Here is a 6,375-nt window from a genome sequence, read left to right on the forward strand (position 1 = left end):
TAGACCACATCAGTTAACACGTAAGCTGCTTTTGTTGTGATGGTAGATTCCAGTCCCTGTGATCTCTAGAAAAACATTACCAACTTCCATTAGTGTATTAACGCCCCCCCACAGGACAACAACATTCTGAAGAAACGTTAAACTAATAAATTAGAGCTTGTTCTGCTGCATCCAAGCCACACTTTGGAAAAAAAATCTTCATATTTCATGTTTCCCTCCTTTAGTGAAGTATAGGTAGATGTCAATAAATATGAAAAACAAATAAAAAACGAATAATCGCTTAATTGTATTCATTTAAATTTTTGCACCTTGGTATGTACTAAAAATGTATATAGAAATGGAGACTTAAATCCTACACTGGTTAGCTCAAGATTTTGATACTATGCTTTTTATGCATCTTATGAGTTTCTATGAGTAAAAATATGTTAAATTAAAAATATCCAGCATCCAAAATGTAAAGATTGAACCAGACTTCATACCGCTGGAAAGAAATACAGTACTTTTAGTGTAGCCCTTTGTGTGCTGCTACAGTTGATTTTACATAGGAATTTTATAAAATATAATATCATATTTGATTGCAGAATAGATTTTCTAAGATAAAAATCTTCGCAAAACATTCTATAAAGGTTTCTTTCTCACATTGCAGTCAGAAACACCATTTTTAATGGTTCCCCTTGTCTAGGAATGATCACCAGTACAAAAAACAAATTTCCTTCTCCCACAGATACAATCTTGTTATTATATTCTCCAGAGAGAACATAGTGAATGAAATCATCCATTTGTGAATTCAGCCGTCGGACATCAGCACATCCTGTTGCTCACAGAAGTTTATTCTGGTTGAGAAACTAGACCTTCTAATTTGAAGTTATATTTAATTTTACATTGCATTTTGTATGTGTCCATACTGCATGGAGCCGATGGGTCTTTTATATTGTGCAATCATAAACGAGCATGTTTGGTTGAGTAAACATTAGAAAACTTACGTTGAAAGTGACTGTGTGTCTTTGTTAGGGGGGTGGTTGATGGTGAAAGGCAGTAAGAAGTTTGGAGATGGGATGAAAAGATGAAATTGAATTATTGCAAGTTAGAGGGATGATCTGGGTGAGAACACAAAAGCCACCAAAGAGGAACCGGGTATTTTTGACCACAAAAACAATTTATTAATCCTAAAACCTGACTGGCCAATGAGATGATAAAAACTAAAATACATAAAACCGCTCTAAAAAGTATAAGATACAATAAAATGCAGAAACAGGGTAAAAACGACTAAAAAGCAATACAAAAATTCCGGGGGACAGTCGACAAAAGCAGCTTTGGGAGATAGCAGATCCGGAATCCAGGGGACGTCCGCCACCCGCCAGACTTGACCCATGATGTCCTTTCTCCATGATCAGGGAAGTCCTCGGGTCACACGCACCAGGACCTGCAGGCAAACACATCTGCCAGCACCAGAAGCAACCACGGTTGCCTTAGGCCATCCTGAGGAGTGTGGCTGCGCTTTCCCATACTTACAGGCCAGGCAGAGTTCCCCTCTGCCTCTGCGCGTATTCAGCCTCACACACTCCTCCCCGTGTCATGTCGCTTCTGGCTGGCCTTCCGGCGCGCTGGTACTCCTGCGTGGAAACACACAAGCGGCAGCACCAAAGGTACTCTAACATCCAGGCTGGACCCAGCCTTCTTGTGTGTTTCTACCAGTCTGCTAAGTCACGTCGGGCTACTTACAACACAGGCAGGGTCCCTGCCCTGCCTCTGCGTGTTGACGGCATGGCAGAACTGGCGGTCCCAGCGGTCCGATTGCCCTCGGTGCGTGCGCCCTCCTCACTCCATTGGTGCATCTGATGAGTGGTCTGGCGGTCCAAATGCGTCCCCTGTGCATACAGGCCCGGTGGTTCCCGGCGTGTATGCCATGCTCCCAGGGTGCGCAGAACCAAGCGCCCCTGGGGTGTGCGCCCTCCTGGCCGGGCAGGAACTTTTCCCAGAGTCCGCTATATTCTGGAGCGCCCGTCTGCTTCTCTGCTCCACTCCTATATAGTCTCTCAATTAAGAGCAGGTGCTTCTAATTAAGGGGCGTGTCCACATGCAGCATGCAAGGGGTGTAAAAACACAACAAACATGCAAAAACCATCCAATCATGCATTTAGTTTGTCCCACCTGCTCACATCTTCATGATAATCTGTCTTGGTGAAAGCTTGTGCTGGAAATGATTTGCTGGGGGATACACCTGAGGAAAACTCAGAGGAGATCGCTTCACTTTATGAACCAGAATACAAAAAACAGGTTAGCAAAATAAAGTACATACTGTCAATGAAAACATTGGTTTAAAACATTTTTAATGCTATTTTCCAAACAAAAAATAAGAAAATCTCCCTCAAAGCATAATTTCCACTAAAGTAATTTAAAGAAAAATGCCTCAACGTATTTTAAAAAGATTAAAAATGTTAGAATTCCTCAAATTTATTTGAACAAATTCAAAGCAAAAAAAAAACAAAAAATGCAGATGGAAGCAGTCCTGGACTTATGACAGTGTGTGGGTGTGGCTTGTTGTTTGCAGAACCAAAAGGTCAAGTTGTTGTCTGTGGACAGAGCTGTTTCAGCGCATAATCACTGCAAACCTTAGCATGGAGTCAATACATTTATGCCTGTTTCCACCATGCCAGTCCCCTCATTTGATGTGATGCCGTCTCTAGGACATTGTTGCCAGATAGTCACGGTTTTCCAGCCTAAAAGTCATCTAAAAACCGCAAGACTGCATGAAAGTTTACTCAGTGAATAAACAGCTGTAATTGGCAGTAATAATCCATTATTCATTACTTCCAACTTTGAGACATTTTAAATCTCATTAGCCACAATTTTTGCAGTTAATCAGATCAAAACATAAAATAACAGATTCCAATAGAAGAAATTAACATTAAAAACATTCAGAAAAAAAGAAGGAAAGGGGAAAAAAATATCTTAAAACTAGTGGTTTTGGTGTAACTTATGATCAAAAGTGGAAATAGTTCTATTTGTACTTTTCATGAATTTAAGTGAGGTAAAATATATGCAAATGTCCTTATCAAACCTATTAAAGAGTGGGTTGATTTTAAAAACCTTTTTGTGATTATGATTTTTAAGTGCCTATTAATAAAACATTAAAAACCTAAATGAGTTAACTCATCATCTGAGATTACTCCAAAAAGTAGAACATAATCCTTCCATAAAACAAATGGAAGTTTTTTTTTTTTTTTTATCTGGCAGATTTCTGGCTAACCAGCTAAAAAGGAACAAAGAAAAAGAAAAAAAAAAAAAAAAAAAAAACAAGAATCACTTCTATTATGGACCAAACAGAAAATGTCAATCATGACCCAGTGAAAATGAATACAGCGTTTAAAGACTTTTATAAAAATGTATACACATCGCAGATCAATCCATCAGAGCGAAGCATTTCTTATTGTTAACTTGCCCAGCTTAAATGAGGATCAAATCACAAACATAGACTCACCGTTGTCTGAACTTCATAAATCTCTGTTTGTCAGGTACAAGACTGGATGAAGGACCCAAAATGCAGAGACAGGCTGGCACAAGGTTCCAAGGCAAACGGTGTTCATTTCTAAACAAAAAGCGCTTCTAAGCAGGGAAACCAAACATTGGAGTTACCAGGCCAACATGAGAGAAGACAATCAGGAAAATGACGGTATGGACCAACACAGAAGAAGGCAGAGACAAACAGGACTGACAAGACACAGGTGAAAACGATCAGGAGAGATTGGGAGCAGGGAAATGAAACTCAAAAACGTTGAAAACATTCAAAATAAAACAATAAGCAGAACTCTAATGTGACAGAAACACAAAAGCAAAGCAAAAAACCAAGGCAAAAAACCCAAATCATAACAGTGTCCCCCTTCAAGGAACCGCACCGAGACAGACAAGATGAGTCCGGAGGGCGACTGGTAGGCAGCGCAGTCCGGCGAGGCGGGTCCGGGGGACAGCTGGGGGACTGTGGGGGACGCAGTCCAGCAAGGCAGGACTGGAGGACGGCCAGGAGGCCACCTGTCTGGCGAGGGAGACGAGGCAGGTCAAGGTGACCAGGCAGACACGGAACTGCTGGGTCTGGCATAAAGTCTGGTGCTGGCGTGACTAAGTCAGGCTGCTTCGGCGGTTCATGTGTTGGCGGGGAGTCCAAAACTGGCGTAGGGTCAGGCATAGAGGTTGGGGCAGGCGTGGCAGAGTCAGAGTGCGCCAGCGGGTTGGGCTAGTCAGGGTCAGGCCAGTAGTCGGCTCGTGGGTCGGGCATAGAGTCTGGGGCTATCATGGCAAAGACTGGGTCAGGCCAGCAGTCAGATGGTGGGTTCGGCCAGTCATCAATGTCGGTCATGTCGTTGGCCAAGAGGGCCGGCGGGTCAGACCGATAGTCGGCCGGGCGTCGAGGAACGGGGTTGAAGCGTTAGGCCAGAACCTCCTCGGGAACATCGAAGGGGCTGGGGTGCGTCCACGACCACCACCAGGACAGATGCAGGCTGGGGTGCTTCCGAGACCACCACTGGGACAGAGACAAGCTGGGATGTGTTCGGTACCACCACCAGGACAGGAGCACTCCACCGACCTGGAGAGGGCAAACTGCTTTTCTCCGGTCAAGAATCATGACCTCAGACTTAGCGGAGCTTACCCTCCTCCCAGCTATTTCCCACTCTGTTTCTTTGTTAATCTCTCAAATACACAGTTGTTTTTCTTACCTCATGTCTTTTCGGTGCAGCTACTTGTTCTGCCCTGGGGGAGACTGACAGAGGCCTAAGGCCCGACAGTACACGCCAAAATACAAATAAATTGCATTTATAGAACAGATTGAACACATATTTATTTCGTTAGTACTTACTACTTCATGATGGCCAGGACGAGACTGCACGTCACTTTTTTAATGAATTTGAATCCCCCGCCCAAAGTCATTTCTACCGGTAAAGTCAGAGTTAAATCCTTCCAACTGAGCATGAAACCATCTAATCTGGCAACACTGAACCTAGATCTTGTGGCTCATCTCATTGCTCAGATGAACTGCAACAATACACAGGATGGTTGAATAGGTGCTGTTTTTCTTGGTCTTATCGTTGTCTTCTCCAACTCAGGTGCTTCTGGAGTCCCACTGCATCCGTTTCCCATCTCCTTTGCTCTCCTGTCAGGCATTCTCCTCCCGTGCGCTCTTCTGCTGCCAGCCTTGCATTTGAGTTATTCTATATTTAGTTTCCTAACAATTTTTTTTATAATATGTGAAATTGTTTCTTTTTCCCACAAAAAGACAAGAGCTTATGTTTAGTCTATGTTTTGAGTTTTTTGCCATGTTTTTGCCATGTAAAGATTGAAGAAAAAAATGAAAAATATATTTTTTAAGTTGACATATATAGTGTTCCTTCATTTGATTGCGGTTCACCTTTCATGGTCTTGCTGTATGCAGATTTTCATTCAGTGTAATTTTGCATGCTTTTCTTTCTTTATTGATTTTGCAGCTTTAACACAAGAGAAAAGTGTAAAAATGTTCATTCATGTCTGTCTGAGAAGTGTATGAAGTGAGGGGTTTTACGACCTTTAAACATCTCTAATCCTACTTCACGGTTTTCACCTATCATGTAACCCCTCAAAAAATGAAGGAGCACTGTCTTCTACACTAAGTTTATCAAAAACTATTGCTTGGCTTTTGGAAAATTTCCTGTTGTTTACATTTGTCTGCTTGGTCTCGTCCTCATCCATATTTCTAGAAACATGGTTAGACAACTACAAAATCTTTTTAACAAGCCCTCCTTTAACCCTTGTACTATCCAAGGCACGTTAACATTGGGACTGGGGTCATCTAGACCCCACAAGACAGTACGCTGAAGCTTTTTTCTTCATTAATGTGTGATCTTTACTGGTGTCCATAGATTACAGGAAATCCTCTTCACCTTTATCCACCTTTGTCATGGTAGGGAGAACACGTCAATGTAAGGATCGGGTCATCTGGACCTCATAGGATAGCACAAGGGTTAATAGAACTAACATTTTAAATTGAAATATTTGGTAACACTTTATATTAAGATTCTTTAACAAGCTTTGTTAACACATTAACAAGCATTATAAATTAATTTATAGGGTGTTAGTAGGACATTTATTAGTACAATAAGTCTAATAAGGTTTATTAAATTACTTAGTTAACACATTTACAAGCATTAATTTTGGGATGTTTTCAAAATGCTAATGATGCATTTACTGATATTATAGGTGCCTAACAAATGTGTCAGTGTTAATAAGCTTAATAAGATTTATTAACAACCTTTGTTAACAAATTAAGAAGTATTATTATTGTTTGGGGTTCTAGTAAGATATTTATTAGCATTATAGACGCTTGACACAAGCCTAAGTGTTCATAAG

General features: G+C 41.3%; 1 long non-coding RNA gene across 2 annotated transcripts; it reads right to left on the reverse strand.

Annotated features, from left to right (window-relative positions):
- Positions 1-1,135: 1,135 nt before the first annotated feature.
- LOC144984443 (uncharacterized) lies at positions 1,136-6,050 on the reverse strand. 2 transcript variants are annotated; one of them, XR_013648117.1, is made up of 3 exons: positions 3,482-6,050; positions 2,152-2,221; positions 1,136-2,024 (listed from the first exon to the last, which is right to left on the reverse strand). It is a non-coding gene; the product is annotated as an uncharacterized LOC144984443 (long non-coding RNA). The 2 variants fall into 2 exon arrangements; XR_013648116.1 differs by having other exon boundaries at positions 2,152-6,050.
- Positions 6,051-6,375: the final 325 nt, after the last annotated feature.

Source organism: Oryzias latipes, chromosome 16 (assembly GCF_053564925.1).
Source record: "Oryzias latipes strain Hd-rR chromosome 16, Olatipes_Hd-rR_3.1".
Classification (NCBI taxonomy): domain Eukaryota; kingdom Metazoa; phylum Chordata; class Actinopteri; order Beloniformes; family Adrianichthyidae; genus Oryzias; species Oryzias latipes.